A 20,890-nucleotide genomic window follows, 5' to 3' on the forward strand; every position below is an offset into this window, starting at 1 on the left:
AGAGAGAGAGAGAGAGAGAGAGAGAGAGAGAGAGAGAGAGAGAGAGAGAGAGAGAGAGAGAGAGAGAGAGAGAGAGAGAGAGAGAGAGAGAGAGAGAGAGAGAGAGAGATGAATGAAGAAGATGGTGAAGTGTAAAGGAAGACGATGTTAAGGAAGATGAAAATGATAAGATGCTGTTACTGACGCCTTTTACCGACTCCAGCAGTAATGAAGTAATAAAAGAGTTACCACACACACACACACACACACACACACACACACACACACACACACACATTATACATATTAGTGTGAGCTAGACAAGACAAAACATGACCCGTGCTCTTAGTGTGATGAAAGCCGTAAATTTTCCTTTTTCTCTCCCCCCTTCATGGGCACTTCACGTTATCCATAGTTCCCTCATCCCCGGCGCTGCACGAGAAGCGTGATGGAAAGCGACGAGGAAGAGGGAGGCGCAGTGACTAGCCGAGGGGAAAACAGTATTCTTTTTTCGGCCTGCTTACTGGTAAATCAATGTAATTCAAGTAGGCATTAGTTTGAAGGATGAGGTACTTTCCGAAAACACGCCAACAAAGGAGGGAGTTCATCATTTTCTCAGTTTCTCTCTTGCTTCACTTTATCGTTTCCTCCTACTAGTGATTTACTTGTTGAGGGAAGTAGCTCAGCCAGCCTTGTTGTATACCAGCAAGTGTCGTGGTATTTGATGTAATCTTGTAGTGTTGAGTCTGTTGTGTAATGAACGCTAAAGAACATTAATCTGTCTTTATCCATGAAAAGAAATCCTGTTTAATCGTTTCAGTAAGTGTTTGATAGTATTCTTTTTAGCTTTTTTACATGCCCAGCAGACTCTTATGCATTTTCACTTGTAAACAAAAACCTGGTGAATTACGGACTGTACATTATTCTATCTTTTATCTTCGAAAGAAAAAAGTTTATTCGACCTCAAATGTTGACAGCAACTACGTTAATCTGAATGTACCCTCGAGCAACATTAGTAGTTCCATCGCAGGTATCTGGAAATAACTCTGTTGCTCTGTCTTTACAAGTCTCCTGATGTCTTCTCTTTCGTAATATTGTAGTCTTGGGTTGTCTTAAAGTACGGAAGCTGGAGTTGATTAGAAATGCACTCGCTACATACCAACATCCAGTATCCGTTTATCCCTTGGAATTTTGTATTTTATGAATGGCTAAAACCATATTGGACTTAATTACCCCCTTTAGTACTGAGACACATTTTTGTGTACGATTAGACCATTTTATTGACACCAGCAAGGGTCTATGGAGGTCAGACGATTAATGGTCTCAGTCTTCACTATTTTAATCCCTACATGAGTTTTTGAAGCTGTACAAAACCACGAAACAGTAAGCAGAATGAATATGGAAACGCGTCATGGTTTAAAGGGGTCTGAAGGGCATACCTTTAAAAACAGATGCTCGAATGCAAGACCACGACAGATAAGCGGGAGCCTTACACAGACCAGCATTAATAAGACGATAATATGCAGGGATAAGGAGAATAGATACAACAAAGCACCGGCATTCCATTAGGCACAATGAAGAATAAGGAAAGCAACCCTCTCCCTAAAAGACTCATTCGTATTCCAAGTGTCATAAAACCTCTTACTTAGAAGCACACAAACCGATGCCTTCACGATAACTGTACTGCGCCATGGCTCATTGTTAGTAGTGAAGGAACAGATACTACATTCCTGCACGCACACATACACACACGCAAACATACGCAAGTGAAAGAATGAATAAAAATTTCTCAGGGGTACAGTACGTATTTGACTCTCTCTCTCTCTCTCTCTCTCTCTCTCTCTCTCTGAATAGCCACAATGAATTTCTAAACCCAGATATTAATTACCGAACGGAGACTAAATATACAAATAAGAGAGAAGCTGTAAATCAAAACAGACGGACGAACACACACACACACACACACACACACACACACACACACACACACACACACACACACACACACACACACACATACAGAAATCGGATATTTACAAACATATAGCTCAACAAAGCCCTCGCACTGTATATCAAAACACACACACACACACACACACACACACACACACACACACACACACACACACACACACACACACACACACACACACACACACACACAGACATTTGAACTCTTTTTTTTTACACTTGGATTCCCTGACGAGTGTGTAATATCGTAACAAAGCTCTCGCGAACAGAATAGAACGTTACACAGTACAGCCGCGGGGCAACCATCAAGGTACACAGGTCCGCCCACATCCTCCTTCTCCATACCATGCAGGACGCCACTCTAGCTTCCAGGTGAAGGCACGTGTTATTTAGCTATATTTCTTTCCAAGTTATGCGATACATTCTTCTTGGCGACTTTCATTTGCTACAGAAGTTGTGAATGCCTTTCTTCTTCCCGTTTTTCTAATGGAGTTCGTTCCTTTCTTCAGCGAGGGATTGGGCGTCCGCTGGTTCTTGTTTGGCGGTGGGATGAGGACACCACTATGGAGACAGCAGACTCAATACGCGTATCTCACCAGTCTTTCATTTCCGCAAGCACAGAATTCGCGAAACAATTTACTTGGTTGCCTCGGGATAAAGGCTGCTTGAATGCTGGTGGAGGTTCAGGCGCACAGTTCTTCATTATACGTCCGGTGGGCCGTGCAGGAGCCGCGGCTCAGCCATGCACAGCGGTGGACGATCAATCATGCACGATCCAGTAATGGACCACACGCGGCCCCACCACGCGTCTCTTTACATCATTGGCCACGGGGGAATGACCTTGAAAGACTTATTCTTTCCGCGAAAAATATTGCCTATCCGAGCAAGAGAATATATGGGTCTGAAAAACACACTGTACGCCTGGTAACACAAGAGCGAGGCAGAATAAGAATGAGCTTGCCTTTCCGTGAACTCAAGTTTTCTTCTTCCTCTTCTTGTGATCTAAACTTAGCGTGAAATTTCGACTAAATAAAACAGAATAACACTTACATCATCCGGCGGCGGGATTCCTTTGGTGTTCTGGTGCAGCATATCGCCCACACGATCTACAAAGGAAAATATATCAAATAACTGTGCAGCCAAAGTCTGACATATGACCTGCATGCAGCTTTTCGGCTCACGAGTGTGGCTTGTGACACTCTATTGTGAACACACTGAATACAAACTGGAAAAGCGTTCGTTTAGAGTTGAACTTTAATATTTTCTACTGCATTTATTTAAATACAGATTATTACAACTCTAACAAGAGTAAAAACATATCTATTTCTAGCATGCTGAGTGTCAAATATTAAAACACTGACCTGCAAAGCGACATGAACCCCTTTTATAAGAGAGAGAGAGAGAAAAAAAAGCGTGATACCAATAGTAAACAAATACCGAATCACAAATGAAACAATCGCAAACACAACACTGCAAATAGAAGCGAAATGGATTGGTAGGAGTAGGCAGTGAACACCTTGACAGTGAACTCTGCCCTGGCAAGTTTTAATAGATGTGGTGGGAGAGAGGAAACAGTTACTGGAGAGATGAGAAAAGGCTGAAGTGACGAAATGAGGGTGGGGTGGACAGCAATGAACTGGTGAGGGGAAGAATCGATGGGAGTGGAGGGCGACGTGATGTGGTATGGAGGAGGAATGGGAATGGGATGCAGGATCGAGTACGTTGGTGCGTGAGTGTACAGTACCAGAGTGAACTGAGTGATGAATGTCAAAGGTCACCCTACAAACAAACTAACACGTACCCACTAAATCATCTACTCTGCATCGCTTTAAATACATCAACGGTGAATTAACATGAAAGACAACCACCCCCCCTTCTACCGCGTTTTTACATACACGTACAGGTGACCAAAGTACTAATGCCACTACTAAATATCCCACTCCAATATGTGACATCGATGCTCGGAACAACTGTACACTGATACTCGAACTCTGGCAATGACTGAAGGCCTGCACGAGGACCGAACGGCGGGACGCAATGGATGAGGACTGTACGCATTTGGTTTAGGACAGAGTGCTTTGTGCGCGGGGACGTCGCATCACTATTGTATTGCTGGGGTTACTACTAGTTCATCTCCCTGCCTGATGATACTGGCGCCCCAACAGCTATAGGGTAACGGGTACGCATCATGCTAGCGACTTGGCGGGAGGATCGTCAGCCAGGGTCGCGCCTCGTTAGCAAGGGGAGCAGCCCAGGCCAGTGATGCTGCTCTCCACGTCCATTAGTCTTCCCTCAGGGGTGCACTGCGACTAAGTTGACATGATTAAATTTCTGGCCCCTCTCAACGTTTGCGCTCAGAACAACGGTGGGAGTATTTAATCAGAAGCCATTGGGCGGGTGGTCGGCCTGGCTGCGAGGGCGAGGGACTCATAATATAGTCATGCAAAGTCAATGTTCGCCAAACTGTTGTGCGGGTGGAAATTAGTCTACAAATATCTAAATAGGGAAAGGAAAAGAAATCCCTTTGCGTTAAAGAAAAATTATAGTGAGGGCCGGCAGCGTAAGAGTTTAAGACAAAACAATAAAAAAAAGTTTGTTTAATATATGGAAGGTAAAACAAACAGCTGTTCTCTCAGAGGTCGAGATCGTGGGGGCGCAACTCCTCGCCATCCTGCGTCGAAGAGGTGACTGAGGTAGACAGCGTCGCGCCCCGAGCGGAGCCTCACTCCCTTCCCGGCTGCCGCACCGAGTAGGCTGGCTGGCGGCGCGCTCAGTGCAAGCCCGCGATGGTGCTCATTGCTGCGACCGTGTTCAATATTCAATCATAGTGTGACAAAACAGTGTTGCTCTAGAAAACAGTATTAATATACTTGCTTTTGAAAATAACCAAAGAAAAAAAAAGTATCGGCGAGTCAGAGGGCTGTGTGTGGTGTGTGGGGGCAGCTGTGTCTGTGCTGACGCCCTGCTGTGGGAAGAGGCGGCGCTGACCCAGCCACCGCCAGCTGACCCACCAGGACCTGTTGCCACTCAGCGTAGCCACCGGTGAGTAAAAAGAATAATTAATGTCTGGAAATTACTCTGGTTTCAATTCAATATTTATGTTAATGTCCCGAACACAATACCGCAAATTTGTTTACGTATACATTTAATACATTTTTGTTTAAAAGGCAAAGCATATTTTTTCCCATGAGCTTTAAGTTTTCAGTCTCTGAAGCAAGAAAGATCTTTAGCTGCTTTATTTTTCCACATGCCGAAAAGAAAATACACCACAAGTTTGGTTTCTGCACCTGCAGCCTAAACTTTAATAATTTTTACCTACATACTCGTATATCTTTTCCGAACACAACCAGACACTCTCTTGCATTATAATTTGCATGAATTTTCTTATAAGCTTTAAAGTGTTGAATATGCGGCTGAAAGAGAGAGCAGGCACACCACACGACGATTAAGCGAGAACAGGACTCACGAAACCTTCCAAACATTACACAATCAGCGGACACTGGCGCACACTGAACCACTACACATCGACACACTTCCGGACAAACGACAAACAATACTCAGTTAGATGAGGCACATAATCAGGTCCGAATGCTGGAAAAGAGTGTATGGCTGCAGGGCCCCTTTCCTTCAGGCCTGCAGCAGCCAGCCTCTGTTTTACCCTCGCTCTGACTCACTGGCAACAGCTTGTCTTGATGGCGTGGAATAAAAGGGTGGGTGTGCAAGTGAATGCTGTGTTTGAATGCTATAATACTATGTTACTGCTCTAGTTTTTTATCTTTTGACTTGTTAGGTGTAACTCTTTAGATTTGTGTTGAAATCGTGATACGTAAATGCAGACATACTCGTAAATACACACACTATATAGCGACATATGCCAAAACACACAAGGACATACACACACACACACACACACACACACACACACACACACACACACACACACACACTGCAAAGAGAAAGGAAAATGAAGGTAAATGTTTGCACGCCAACACACGGCACGCTCTCCTCTCCGTGGCTCGGCGTCACCCACAGCTGCTCGCCACCCCTCAATGGCGACCTTAATGTGGGTAAATAAATAAATATACCGGAATAATGAGGCAAAAGCTTTCCGTTTCCCTCGCAGGATATGACAGCTGAGAAAACATTAGGATGAATAATGCAAGGTGACGAATCGAAAACAAATAAATGAACGAATAATTTTTTTTTTTTGTAATGTGTGGAAAGCTTGCAAACAAGTTGTCAGCTTGAAGGTTTATTTTGATTTAGAAACAAACTGAATGGTTCAAGTATTTCAAATTCAAAGTCAATATAAATATACTGGCATAAGTTGTTAGTAAATAAACTCGCACGTTACAAAATTCTGAATAAAATCATAACTGCTTCTTTGTCACGAACCTTGCGATGCGTAACAAAGCTCAGGTTACTTTTACAGGACACCCAAGACGTGTGTGCCTTCATGCAGGGAGACTCGCAAAGCCTTGGATTTTTAGCATTTTATGAAAAGTTACAACATATGTGAAAAAGAAGTACGAGTAATTGTGCAGAAGATGAAAGGTTACAAGAATAAAGTATAATTGATCACACTCTTTCATTGCAAGGATGTCGTTCAAGAGACTGAGTGTTACTATAGGTTTTCTAACGTAAAGAATAACGGAGAAATGCAGTGCACAACAAAACAAACATTCTGCGGAAAATGGATAATCTAAACGTTCCAGGAATAAAGTATGAATCCGTACACTCAACCCTGACGCGGCTATCAGTTGAAAGACGAAATGTAGTTATAACTTTTCTTGATGGAGTACATAGCAAAACAATACATTCTGCCTCCTATAAAAGGTTAAAAGGTCGCAGGAACAAATGAATCACCACACAACTCTGTTACATGTCCGGAGTAAATGTAGTTACAGCAACTGGCAAAAAAAAAAAAGGGGGAAAAATAACATGACAGGACTGTCAAAAGGACCATCAACAAATGTCGAGAGCATATAAATGTTTCGACACGCAGGATTAAAAGCTTATCGGATGATCTTGGGAAGCCGTTGTTGGGTGAGGGTTAATTTTTCTGCCAATGGTGTCATCTGCTTACGGAGGAACAAATCTTCTTCCTAATATTCTGATTCTTTATTAAAGCTTAATCTATTCTGACATGGCTGCTGCTGCTGCTGCTACCGGCCCGGGAGGGAATGAATGAGGGAGGGAAGGAACGAGAAAGGGACGGTGAGGCAGGAAGAGGGAATGAGGAAGGGAGACAAGCAGGCAGGGCAGTGTCCGAGGCAGGGAGGTGAGTATAGGGTTACTGTTAAAGTGCATCTTGTGAAACCAGAGGAAGAAAGGCGTTCTCTCGTGACCCTTATTCACTCATTCAAGCTGACATTCTTTCCCCTCACACACACACACACACACACACACACACACACACACACACACTAACCTAATCAGTGCCGGGCATCCAGTTTCTCCATTAAAAGAAGCGTTTAGTGGAAAGCTAAGAAAGAAAAAAAAAAAAAAAAAAAAAGACCATCACCCTCACAAGCAGCTCCTAATATCTTTGTGTCTTTGATGACGACACTACTCTTGAACTCCACTCCACTCGCCTGTACTTGCTGCTTCACGACACACGAACTTATTCTTTTCTTCCTCTTCACTGGCCAAGACCTCTTCCTCTCACGTCCTCCTTTCACTCTCCTCGTCGCTCAGGTTCGCCTCTTTCATTTTTCTCCCTTTGCAATTTATCCTCTCTCCATTACTCCTCCTCCTCTTGTGTTTCATTCTCCTTCTCTTCTAGTACTTTCTCCTCCTCCTTCTCCTCCTCTTCATCCTCCTTCAACTACCACTTCTACTGCCGTTATTGATATTGCTGCTAATAAAACGGCTATGATTGCCACTTCAGTAACCTTAACATTACATTTATTGTCACTCTCGCCGCCACAATTATCACCACTGCTGTCCTATAACAAAATTTCTTTCTCTTTGTCTACCTTTGTGTTTGTAAATTATTTCAAGGAAAGATGTCATTGTATAAAGTAGTTGTAGTAGTAGTAGTAGTAGTAGTAGTAGTAGTAGTAGCAGTCGTGATGCTGATATCTATAACAATGATGATAATGATAACAATGACAACAACAACAACAACAACAACAACAGCTACTACTACTACTACAACTACTAATACTATACAATACTACCACTACTACAACAACTACTACTATATAATACTACCACCCTCACCACTCCAGTCATAACCATAACAGCAAAAACAAAACTGAGGGCAAAAAGGAATAACAATTTTTCCTCTCCTCTTCTTGCATCGTCTTATTTTCATGCATATGCGCCATCATATACTCGGCCCCTGTCGTCTTGCAGCCGCATGGTACAAGGGACCTGATGTGTTGGTGGGATACAGGAAGAATATATATTGTGCCAAGGGAATTCCACCTCCACAATCTTTTTTTTTGGCTTGAGGAAGGTCGAGGCACCGTGGACTTGTTCATGGCAGGGCTTAGGGCAAACAAGGAGGCATGTCTATTGATGGCTGGGGCGTGCGGGGGCGTGTGGAGGCGTGCGGCGTGTCCCTACTTATGCACCTCATTTCACAAAGAAAGATATTTTCTATTTTTCAAGTCTAGTCACTATCAAATAATGAAATGTGGGAGTGTGTTTGTTGTTGTTGTTGTTGTTGGTGGTGGTGGTGGTGGTGGTGGTGGTTATCATCTTTTATTTTGTTTAGTAATAACAGTTGGCAGTGATGGTAGTAGTAGCAGTAGTAGTAGTAGTAGTAGTAGTAGTAGTAGTAATAGTAATAGTAGTTAGTAGAAGTAGTAATAGTAGTAGTAGTAGCAGTAGTAGTATATGTTGTTGTCTTCATTGTCGTTGTTGGTATTAATATTGTTTTCCTAATTGTGTATGTCGTACAGAGTTCAAGGCCAACAGCTTCTCCGAACAATGCTCCTAGTGGGATTAAAGTTATGAGGAGAAGCTCCTTATTGTCTAGCTGTCTCAGTTGTCCCACTCCTCAGCTGTGGAGTAGACTTATTCCATCCCGTTAACAGCTGGTCCGGAACTCAAGACAGGGCTTTCGGCTTGCCTTCACTATATATGATCTTGATCTTTGCTATTTTCCTGCATTTTAAGTCCTGCATGGATAGCCGTCTAGCCTCCACATGGATAACTCGGGTATTTTGAGAAGAAGCGTTTCTGTTTTTTGGCAATGCTTTGGACTAGCTTCTGAGTTCTGAGCACTTCCTAGGTCTTCTCTTGCTTTCCCCTTTTTTTTTCTTCTTCATCCTCTGCTTCCTTTTTGTTTTCTTCTTTTCCATCCTCTTCTTCCTTCTTTGCCTTTCATTTCCTCCTTTTCTTTCTCTTTGGTCTCACTCTTTATTTTCATTTCCTTCATTTTGTTTTGTCTTTCTTCCCCATTTTTTTTCTTCTTCATCCTCTTCTTCTTTTTTCATTCTCTTCTTCCCTCTTTTCCTTTCATTTCCTCCTTTTCTTCCTCTTTCATCTTACTCTATTTTCATTTCCTTCATTTTTTCTTCCTCTTCTTGCTCACACCGCAGTGCTGACTCGCAATATGCCATACTTATTACTAGCATCCTATATGTGTAATAATCATACGATACACACACTCATACTGCCACAATAGTTTATTCATTTCCATGCGCCACGGTTCGTCAGCTCGTTTAACCCCTTCAGTACCATGACACGTTTTCATAACCTTTCTTCTTATTGTGTCGTGATTCTCTACAGCTTCAGGAACTCATGTAGGGATTGAAATAGTGAAGATTCTGACCATATATCTTTTGAGCTCCATAAAATCTTCCTAATGTACATAAAATCGTCTAACCATACCCAAAAATCAAAGTAAAAATCGCGTCTCAGTATTGAAGGGGTTAATACAGTGTTACACAAACAACACTGTATTTTTTGCACGCCATTTCCTTTCTTCCTTTCTCTTTGATCTCATTGTTGTTCGTATTCTTCTTCCATTGTTCTCTTTTGTACTGTTTTTTTCTGGTTTTCTTCTCCTTTCTCCATCTTTCTCGTCCTTTCTTCTTCTTCTTCTTCTTCTTCTTCTTCTTCTTCTTCTTTCTGTTTTTCCTCTTCCTCCGCCTCCATACTCGCGGGAACCCTCTGCCCTGCCTGGCCCTTCACAGCTCTTGAGGTTGTCAGGATCTCCAGGGCTGCACAACTGAGGGGATTTCACTCGAGGGGACTTGTGGGATAAGCTAGTTTTACTTCTCAATATGTGATCAAGAGTGATATTAATTCTGTTGGATGAAGAGGAGCAGGAGAGGCAGGAAGAGAAGGAGGAAGAGGAAATAGAGTGGAAAGTATTAAAATCGAAATCAAGAGGACGAATATACATTCAAACATGGAGATGAAAACGAGTGATGAAAGAAAAATTGTAAGTAAGAGAGGAGAAGGAAGAGGAGGAGATAAATTCATAGGAAAAAGCTGGTAAAAACAGACCTGTTTGTACTGTAAAGAGGGAATCCACTGAACTTTTACAACTGGCAAACTTCGCTTAAGAGAAAAGAATAAAACAGGCAAAGATTCCTCGCCACCCAACCTTTCTCAGAAGCAGGAACACTTTATTATTCGTATTCTTGTATAAACGTCATTCAAAAATTCCTAGACATTATTCAGAACTGGTGAAATACGGTTAAATCCAGGATGGTTTTCTTACGTTAGCTTACTGACAGACACACACAAATATTGATATATTATGGGAATTTTATGTAAAAGATTTAAATGAAATTCACGATAGAAAAGTTGAAAGAGTTTGCTATTTTTCTTTTCTTTTTTTTACAGTGAGGAAGTGGAGAAGGAAGAAAAAAAAGTAGAAGGAGGAGGAGAAAGAAGAAGAGAAGGAGGAGGAGGAGGAGGAGGAGAAGAAAGAAAGGAAAAAAGGGAAATTCTAGGAGATGGAATATGAGGAAGTTCCAAAGTTTCCTTGTCGTATTTAACTGTGAGATTTAATGTAAGCATTAATTAAGTGGAAGAGTTGCTTTAAAGCTGAAAATCTGGAAGTCTTCGAATGCATTCTGTTCAAACACACACACACACACACACACACACACACACACACACACACACACACACACACACACACACACACACACACACCATCAGTTCTTTCCAGCTCGTGTTTTTCTCCTCCGGGTTACTGCAATTTATCACATCCGTCAAGTTTCGATAGGAGCTCACACGGATCAACGAACGAAGAGACAAAAACACCAACATACCCTCTACTGTGTGCATCATAAAAGAAAAACAACTTGTAAATGAATTCGCAGTTCCTTTTAGGCAAGAAGAAATCCCAACCTCATTATAGTTTTCAGTGAGAATGTTTCGAACAGTCACGAGTTCCCGATGGAGTTTTGTTTCAGATGCTTTTGGTGTATTTTAATGAAGCCCTTAGCACATTGGCAGCGTGAGCTTAATGATTCGAGACGCGTGTGTGGCAGTTGTATGTGCGTATGGACGTCATGCACAGCTATCATCATTGTTGTTATTTACCATCATCATTATCTTCATTGGCATCTTCCTCGTCATCATCACGTTTGTTGTTATCATATTTGTTATTTGTGTCAATGTCATCACTGTTGTCTTCATGGTCGTGGTTGTCATAATTGCTGTTGTCGTTGTGTGTGTGTGTGTGTGTGTGTGTGTGTGTGTGTGTGTGTGTGTGTGTGTGTGTGTGTACTACCTCTCTACCTGTTTAATTACTTATCCATTCACAAGTATCTATATATTCATTTAAAAATTGTATATCTATCAAATATAACACACACACACACACACACACACACACACACACACACACACACACACACACACACACACACACACACACACACACACACACACACACACAGGCGTATATGGAACACAGTGTTATTGAGGTGTGTAGGCTTATTGTGCCCTATTGACAATGGCGGCAGATGTTTTTTACTTACTGTGGTAAATTAGATTTCCCTCATACAGAACCTACGCCGCCCACCACACTTCTCTGTCCGCCGAGCCACACAAACAATGGCTGCGTGTTGGATGGCCGGAACGTTAATGTCAAAACAAGCGGCATGTGTAGTGAGTAAGCGCACTGAATTTGGACTGTCCACTATGGGGAAAATATTAGCATAAAGGTATTCCATGCATTGACGTGAGCTTTTACAGATCGTGGATGTGAAATACGTAATACACATAGAGGTGAATTTGTTTGTTTTGTTTCTATCTGCCACTGCTCAAAAAGTGTAGCAGACAGGAAATATGTAGTGCTTTACAAAGACGCATTGTTACTATATTATTTTCTCTTAAAATATAATTTTTAATTGAATAAAAGCCATCTGTTCTTCTTACATTAATTTGCTCCATGCTTCGTGACACTCGATCTGTTGTAATTGTGCTGTGTGCCTTGTTTATAGAGATAAGTAGCAATTAGTTAATTGCTTTAGTGTTTATATTGGCTTTTATTGTTTCTATATACTTTTCTCCTTTTAGAATTACACTGATTAATTCGGGTAGTGTTACGTCAGCATGCACAACACAGCCAGTCACGTGACGACACGAGGGAGAGAAAAAGATAACACGGACTGCAGCAGAATGGAGATGACTGCGGCATTTCCCGGTCCAGCTCCCCGTGGCTGTCTCAGACTTGAAAGGCAGCATATGTGGAGGAGGTAAATCCTACGCCACGAGAGGAAGCAGGATCGTTGTAGCATCTTGTCGGCGTAGAGTGAAGTGTCCATGTTCGTGTTTTGTCGCATAACCTGAGATGTCAGAAAGTGGCGAGTCTCTCCTGAAAGTCGTTAAGCGTGTCTTGCTGCGATGGCCGACAAGACAGTCGAGCCCGGGAGTGTGGGATGAATCTTGCCGCCCACTCCAGCCCACCTGAGCTACATGGCACCACGTATACATGTGGACACTGTAATCTCGTAAAGGATTGTCACCATGCAAACCTCGAGTCCCTCCTTTATCTAACGTCTATTTGATATCTGCCTCTTTCGCTACAAATATACAGTATACATGAGTGAGGTTACAGTCATCTCAAGAGCGAGTGTCCATATGCAAACTTCATATATAATTTTCTTTCTTTTTCCAGCAACAATAACAAGTAAAAGTTGCATCTACGGTGTTGTGCGGCAATATATAAAAATACTTCCAATCTACGTGAAGTCTTTGCTATTCCCAAACAGCTCACAACATAGCATCCCACGCAGACTCCTTCCCGGAAGAACAATATCACGTTAGTGAGTGAGTAGCGGTGTATTGCTCAAGAACGAAATCTAATAGCAGGGTTTAATTTGACACCAGGGATAATGGAAAATACAATGCATGTTTAAAGGATGTAAACAAATTATAATCTTACTAAAAAGAGAATGGTGTAAATGGTGAATGAATCGTGCTGTATTTGCAATGTGTAACTCCATTATTGTCTGAATGAGGTAATTGAATATATAAAAACATTAGTCCGCTCTGGTGTCAGGTATTGAAAGGCAACGTATACGTATACCTGCTCAAAGTAAAAATAAAAGAAAATAAATTAAAGGAAAAAATACCGCGCAGGGTTAGTGGTTACCTAACACTGACAGCGGTCAATAGCTCTACTCGTAAATATCTTTGACGTCAGGCAACAAAAACCTGATGCAGATTTTTGAAATGTGACAAACAGTGATCCATCAGCCACAGTACTTGCTGGTGACAATATTGACACCTGTCGCTGTTATATTGAATGAAAATTACTTCCCTTAATATCGTGTTACTTGTCAGGAATTTTGACACAGCGCAAGCAATCCTTTTAGTACTTCAGTGACACGCGATATGGTGTACAAGTTTATGACGCTTTAATCCCTTCACTATCATGACAGGCTTCCACCTTCATTTTGGTTAATATTTGATGATTATATACAACTTCAGAAACTTATGTGGGGAATTAAAATAATGAAGACTGCAGCTATTAATCTTCTGACCTCCATAGACCCTTCCTAACGCAAATAAAATCGTCTAATCACACCAAAAAAATAAAGATAAAAATGCGTCTCAATATCAAAGGAGTTAAAACCAATGGCACACGTGACTTATCAGACATGCCACATACATTCATATCCGTCGCGAAGAGTGAAGAGTGAAAGTATTTGATTCATTACAGTCCTTTCCTGATGCCATTCCATTTTTACAACTAATATATCATGTTTACTTGACCTGATCCTCTTTACAAGTATTATCATCGACGACAAGGCGATAAAAGGTTATAAGAGACTGCCATTTAACGAGCACTCGCAGTCAGAAGTTACTTTGTTCATATACTTCTGTTTAGAATTATTTCCCTTAGTCTTAGCAACTCTGGCATGCTAAGTATCAATTTTTTGTAAGATTCTGTTAAAAAGACTCACCAAACCAAAAGATTCAAGAAAACCTTCAGAGTCACAATTCACCATTAATTCATTTCTTTGGTATCTTTACAAGCCGGTGTGAAAGTTTGTCTACATTTCAACAGACACACGCTATAAGTTGCAATCATCCTTAGTTTGCACTGTACGGTAGTTCTGCTTGCTGGGAGGAGGAATGGTGTCGTCGGTCATATTAAAGCTCGGTTGCCCTTCATGACCGCCACACAGCCCAGGGCAGGTTTTGTTTTCTCGAGATTTCATTTCCCGCACCTTTTTTGCTGAGTGGTTTCGCCCATCTATGAGGTTCCCATAATTCTTTACACTTTCTTCTATCGCCGTTCCCAGTGACAGGAGTTGGCTGAATTTGTTCCTCCACATTACATTGTCCTTATGTGATTAATCTTAACCCCTTCATTACTGGGACACATTTTTACCTTCAGATTTGAGTACGATTAGACAATTTTTTATTGACATTCGGAGGTGTTTAGATTAATGGCCACAGTCTTCACTATTTCAATCCTTCACATAAGTATCTGAAGCTGTATAAAATCATCAAATAATAAGCAGAATGCATATGGAAACGCATTATAGTACTCAAGAGGTTAATATACACAGCTGAGTCCCTGAATACTACTGGAAATATTTCTAAGAATGCCAAAAGATATTATTAAGTATTATCTGTTCCAGTACAAATTTTTGTGTTCGAATATCTTTCCTTCACAAAGTCTGACACAATTTGCTTTGGTGAGTAATATACAAGTGAATGCATACTCGGGCATTGTCTAATCCATATCATCACGTGTCCAACACCATGTCTAGGTGACGGGCACGCGATGTTCTGTCTCACATGGTACCTTGTTGTGATGGCTTAGGACGTTCTAACATTCTATCCATTGCTACTCACATGGAACGCGAAAATTTCGTAATGTTTAAAGTGAAAATTTTATAGTGAGTGGATTTCTGTACAACAAGAAAATAAAATCGTATACTCGATGTTTCACGAAGAAAGTGAGATTTTACGAGGTTGCACTTTAACCCATTACTGTAATTTTTGAAAACATGTGCTGCACATAGCTTAGGTTCCTTTCGTTACATCATATTAATCTATATTCAGGTTGTTATCTCCCTTTGAATACACAGTTTCATTCACTAACGCAGTTTTAAAGCGTACCGTGCCCATGAACCTCACGGTTTGAGCTGATGGTGCTACTTGATTCCAGCCCAAGACATACTGAGTGGGTGACCTGTTTCTTCCTTTGCCATCTCTTATCTTCTCGATCAGTACCTTGTATGAGCTGGGCGAACCAAGGAGCAGGAAACCATGCAAGAAAAGTCCCAATAATAAGCCGGAAAGCGAACGGTAGACCTGGTTTGTAATAATACGCATCGTTTCCACACGTATATATGTGAACAGGATGTAGGTAAGGTGAGACACTCGTTCACTCGGAGCTGTGACGCAAAGGGTGTTGTTATGTGCGTTATCTACAAGGCAGCAGTGACAAGAGACAGACAGCAACGGGCGCGAGAAATAAAGTTGGTTGGTTAAGGAAGATCTGGAAGAAGATGAGTGCGTCTCATGAAAGTGAATCCCTTAAATGCCCTCTCAGTGTTTTCCATCGCAGAGAAGACGTTTTCGTTAATAATGATAATAATATCAATTCATAATCACCACAACTCTCTCAGCATGATTTATGTGTTGGGGAGAACCACAAACTCCAGGAAAAGTATGAAGGAAAGAATTATAGTCGTATCTCATTTGTAATGATACACTCACACATATTTCCCACGAATTATCGTCGCGTTGAATGAAATAAAGGTGACAAACTCCACCAAGGAAACTTATGACGGAAAGAAAGCAGTATAATCGTAACTCAATTATAAGCGATACTCACATACATATTTCGCTGGTATAATGATCGCCTTTGGTGAAGTAAAGGTGACATCATTGCCTGGGAAGTACAAAGCACCTTCGTTACACATCGCAGACTCCAAACATTCCCGCACACCACAATCTAGATCCCTTTAAAGATATTGACTTTTCATCTTTACCTGCTGCCACGCGTTGCTATATATGGATGCACTCCGGATGCAAGAACAACAACATTTACCCGTTTCTGAAGCTGCAAACGCATCTCACAACTGTCTTATCACGTCCGTTTCCTCTTGGTGCATTTTCAAATTGACATAAAGGAGGCCAAGACAAACACACATGGCCCTCACTTCCCGGAAACTGCTGTTCTCACTAACCATTTCAGTTTTCGGCATCAGGTTCTCCAGTCTTAAGATTGCATCTCGGTGGGGTTCTTACTGCTCGCCTGCTTGAATTACGTGAATTTCTCGGAGTGCAGCGCCACTGTTATGGTTTGTTTTTAGTGTCATGCTGCACAGAAGGACTTCTCTTACTTTCATACACAACATGAGATGGTGTCGGGTATTCGACTTGAATAGGTGGCCTTGTAAGCAGAGAAAGGAGACAGTTTCACGGTACTGTAAATGTCTTCGGTGTAAAAGAGATGACCTGCAAACTCATACAAAGAAGACCGTCGCATCTCACCTAAAGGTTTTAACTACTGAGCCAACGGAGATACTCGTACATCTTTGCAGAAGCAACAAAATAATGCACTAATTCACTCTTTGCAATAAAACATTTTCCACTTGCTCATGTGAGATATTCTGTTATTACGGTTCTCCAGCATAGCAAAGGGCAATGTTTTGTAACAAGTCCACACAAAAAGTGATTGACAAATGCTAACAATAAATATACTTCATATTTTTACTTTGTAAGAAGCTTATGCGTACGAAACACAATGGATGCTTTTGTGGAACAATATTTGTATATGATACACAAAAATGATGACGGAGATACCAAATCCCACTTCGGTGAAAAAAAAAAAAAAATTGATGAGAATAAGAGGCCATGAGTCCACGACGAGACCAGCGCTTGCACTTCGGCCTCAGGCCCATAGGAATCCTCGCGGTCCACATTATAGACATACTATTAAAAAAAAAGAAAACTATATGACAGTTTAATTTCTGTTGCACCTCACTAGTCTCACCTCCTGCCCTCCCATCCAAACCCCTACAAAAAATAAAACTAATTAAACAGCGGTGCAGATGATTGGTTTGAAATACAAGAATCAGCATAAAAAAAACTACATAATATACAAATATTTATAACAGGTACAGTGACACAGTTTCTATGCTTAAGAGAGGTTATGCTTTTTGATGATTTTGAAGAATGTACGTGTTGTTATGAGGACGCATAAAAGATTTACAATATCATAACTCGCATTCAAGTTGACGTTAGTATTCAAGCCAGTCAAAATTAATCATGTTCTTACTCGTTTTCGAAATACTGAGCTTAACATGTAGCATTGGGGCAACTGAAGAGCATAGACTATGATGAAACAGGGGAATTTTGACATTACCTGATGGAATCCCTATTGATTAATCTACGGTTTTGTCCTTTTTTATAGATGAATATTTGTAAGTAATGGAAAGAAAAAATAATATAAGGAAAACTCCACTAGTAGTTATCAAAGCGAGTGAAAAAAATATGAAAAAAAAGTACAAACATTTCTGATTGAAGGACTTAGGAGACTGAGTGGAGAGAAAATAAATCATAGACACACACACACACACACACACACACACACACACACACACACACACACACACAGTAGTAGTAGTAGTAGTAGTAGTAGTAGTAGTAGTAGTAGTAGTAGTAGTAGTAATAATAGAAGTTCATTGACAAAGTAGTATACTAAACCTGAAAAATACATATTAAACTGATGTGCTTCGTCCAAACTGAGCTAATAAAATCATAATCAGTAGAGAACCGTTAGCTGAGTAATGACTTGTATATAAACACACACACACACACACACACACACACACACACACACACACACACGGCAGAAATGACTAGGTAATGGTAGAAGTCTATACCAAATTTATAGTCACAGGCAGACTCCTATTTTATAGGCTGGAAAGTGGAATTTCAGGTAATGAGACCATCAGAGATCGAAATCATATTTGGAGGGAGAATATTGAAGAGAAAAAAAAATATCAGACTAATGTAATGGCTCAATAAGGTAATTATATTTTGTAGCATAGAAAATGACCGAGAAGAGATAGATAGATAGATAGATAGATAGATAGATAGAGAGAGAGAGAGAGAGAGAGAGAGAGAGAGAGAGAGAGAGAGAGAGAGAGAGAGAGAGAGAGAGAGAGAGAGAGAGAGAGAGAGAGAGAGAGATTTTATAGAAGAAAGCTACACAATATGAAAACACTTGCTACTAAAACAAAACTTCTTAGTACTCAGGCATATGAGATGGAATATTAATGCAGCAAATTAAGAAAAGATGCAGAAATGAGGGTGAGGCACAAAAATAGTACAAATAAATAAATAAAAGATGAATAAATGCGAAAGTGCCTCCCAAACTTCTGGTTTACCCTCCCCGAAAAACAAGTTATGGAAGAAAAATATATAAAGTTCAGTGGAGAGAGAGAGAGAGAGAGAGAGAGAGAGAGAGAGAGAGAGAGAGAGAGAGAGAGAGAGAGAGAGAGAGAGAGAGAGAGAGAGAGAGAGAGAGAGAGAGAATAGGAATGCAAAAATGAAAAATGGGAATTTTCAACACACACACACACACACACACACACACACACACACACACACATTGGAAAGGACACGCTCCCTTAGTTTAACAGGAAATGTGATCGTGAACGGTACGCAGCTTCTTATGTTCCCGATAACTATCAAGGGGAATGCTGTCTGCGTCCATTTACTGGCGGACTCAGGTACTCATTAGTTCTATTTGGAGCAAACGTCTAAGCTTCGTTAAAGGCAATACGGGATGGGACTCAGGTGAAAACGATATAATGAGAGTTTTTATGACTTTCTTTTTGTATCGTTCTTTGTAATGTATTTTCTTTTCTGTTGAATCCCTTTCACTACCATGACGCGTTTCTATATTCATTCTTTTTATTATTTGGTGATTTCATAGAGCTTCAGAGACTATTGTAGGGGATTGAAATAGTGAAGACTGTGGATATTAATCTTCTGATCTTCGTAGACTCTTCTTAATGTCGATGAAATAGTCTAATCGTATGCAAACCTCAATGTAAAAGTGTGTCCCAGTATTGATGTTGTTAAAGGAAATGTCTGAGAGAACGTTTGCTGGTTAAGTACAATTGGGCTTGAATAGAAACGAATATATGATGAAAGTTTATGTGATTTATTTTATTCTTTTGTAATGTATATTAATTTCCCGCCAGCGATTATGAAATAGATTCTGTCCACAGGAATGATGTACGTTAAAGACAACATGAGATGGACTAGACTAGTAACACATATATGGCACAAAAATGTATTAATTCTCATCTTATCCGTAGTAATGCATGTTAATTTTCCGCCAGTGGTAATGAAATGAGTTCTTTTTGAAGGAGGTATCTGAATTAGCGTCTCCTGATGAAACACAATACGAAAAGGGTCTGGATTAGAAGCAAATATATGAGAAAAGTCTTCGCTATTTTCTACCATGTCCTTTGAAATGATTATTAATTTTCCGTTAGTGATGACAAAACAAGATTAATCATATTTTCCATCTTCGTGTATTATACCAATTGCCTTTAGAATCTTGTATTGTGTTGCTTTTATTGCCATTTTTATTTTGACACGAACATAATTCCTTAATAGATTGATGAAGGGACGCGCGCCAACATGTAATTCCACGGTTCCCATTTTTCAGGTGAATTATTCGGAAGTCAGTAAACAACATTATCTTATCACATCATGAAAATTACACGTATCATTGTGAAATTACAGAGATAAATCGTGTGTGTGTGTGTGTGTGTGTGTGTGTGTGTGTGTGTGTGTGTGTGTGTGTGTGTGTGTGTGTGTGTGTGTGTGTGTGTGTGTGTGTGTGTGTGTGTGTGTGTGTGTGTGTGTGTGTGTGTGTGTGTGTGTGTGTGTGTGTGTGTGTGTGTGTGTGTGTGTGTGTGTGTGTGTGTGTGTGTGTGTGTGTGTACCTAAGAGGTTTTCGTGTTTCCCAATATTTCCAAGCGCTTCTTAAGTTCCTCGATTCCAGTTATTATAGTCTCATTATTGGTTAACCTCTCTCTCTCTCTCTCTCTCTCTCTCTCTCTCTCTCTCTCTCTCTCTCTCTCTCTCTCTCTCTCTCTCTCTCTCTCTCTCTATCTATCTATCTATCTATCTATCTATCTATCTATCTATCTATCTATCTATCTATCTATCTATCTATCTATCTATCTATCCATCTATCTATCTATCTATCTATCTATCTATCTATCTATCTATCTATCTATCTATCTATCTATCTATCTATCTATCTATCTATCTATCTATCTGTCTATCTATCTATTTATCTATCTTTCACTGTAAGGGCGTGCATGGGGCGTGCATGGGGCTTGCCGTAGGGGTTGGGTGGGGTTGGGGAATTCCTCTTTCCCAGGAAATCACCCACACTAGATACCCCATCAGCAAGGGCTCCAGGAAATATTGTTTCAGATACATTTCTGTTAGTGGAGCAACC

General features: G+C 40.7%; 1 protein-coding gene across 1 annotated transcript in view; it reads left to right on the top strand.

Moving 5' to 3' along the window:
• The first annotated feature begins 4,677 nt into the window (after nt 1-4,677).
• Nucleotides 4,678-20,890, top strand: part of LOC123515434 (putative neural-cadherin 2) — a 367,250-nt gene continuing 351,037 nt past the window's right edge. Inside the window, exon 1 of the mRNA XM_045273998.1 lies at nt 4,678-4,992. The gene's annotated coding sequence lies outside the window, so the exon portion shown is untranslated. The remainder of the gene's footprint in view (nt 4,993-20,890) is intronic.

The sequence above is a fragment of the Portunus trituberculatus genome, chromosome 39 (genome assembly GCF_017591435.1).
Source record: "Portunus trituberculatus isolate SZX2019 chromosome 39, ASM1759143v1, whole genome shotgun sequence".
NCBI lineage: Eukaryota > Metazoa > Arthropoda > Malacostraca > Decapoda > Portunidae > Portunus > Portunus trituberculatus.